The sequence below is a fragment of the Bison bison genome, unplaced genomic scaffold, assembly GCF_000754665.1.
Source record: "Bison bison bison isolate TAMUID 2011002044 unplaced genomic scaffold, Bison_UMD1.0 scf7180017864323, whole genome shotgun sequence".
In the NCBI taxonomy this organism is placed as follows: domain Eukaryota; kingdom Metazoa; phylum Chordata; class Mammalia; order Artiodactyla; family Bovidae; genus Bison; species Bison bison.
Genome location: NW_011494895.1, coordinates 1281709 through 1282747, shown reverse-complemented (window position 1 = coordinate 1282747; position 1039 = coordinate 1281709).

Here is a 1039-nt window from a genome sequence, read left to right as displayed (position 1 = left end):
TTGTCTATTCTTCCTGATTCCAGTTCCTCTTTGCTCATTCCTGCACAAATCTATTCAGGTCACTATTTTACCCTAACACCACTGCAACAAAACTGCTCCTCTCAAGGTCTGGTGATTCCATGACGATAACTAAATGACCAATTCTTAGTTCTCATCTTTCTGGAACCATCACAGTACATCATTTCCTCCTTATTGATGTACTTTCTTTGTGTGGCTTCCAGGTTGCCACACGCACCTGGCTTTTTCTCCTACCTCTCTGGTCACATCTTCTCAGTTTCTCCTCCTGTCTTTATTGTGGAATGCCCCCCAGTCCAGCCCTTAGACCCCTGATTCCAATCTCCCTTATCTGACTGTCTACACAATATCTTTACTTGGATGTCTCACAGTCATCTGAAACTTAACTTGTTCAAAACTAGATTCCTGATACTTTCACATAAACCCACTCACCTTCAGGTTCCTTCATGTCAACTGAAGGCAATCTCTTCTTCCTGATGTTCAAATGCAAGGTCTTGGGATTGTCTTTATCAGCTCTCTCTTTCCCTCACGCTGCATATCCAATCAGTCCGAAAAAGTCCTATTTGTTTTAACTTCAAAATATATCCCAAACCTCAATACTTCTCATGACTTTCACTGATATTACTCTGGTTTCACTATAGTATTGTATTTGGATTTCTGTAATAACCTCCTAATAGGCCTTTTGCCAGGGTAGCCTATTTTCAACAATATAGCCAAAGTGAGGCACTGAGAAGAAAAAACAGCTGATGTCACTCCTATGTTCAAAGTACTCAGTATATTCTTGCCTTAGGATGTTTTCACTGGCTATTTCTTCTGTTATAAATGTTGTCCCCTCAATTTCCCTATGGCTAACTCTCTTTCCTTCTTCAAGTCCTTGGTCTAATCTCACACTCTCAACATATCCTACTGTGATGCCATTATTTAAAATTGCAATTTATGCCTTTGCTATGCATGTATGTATATGCTGCTGCTGCTGCTAAGTCGCTTCAGTTTTGTCCAACTCTGTGTGACCCCATAGACGGCA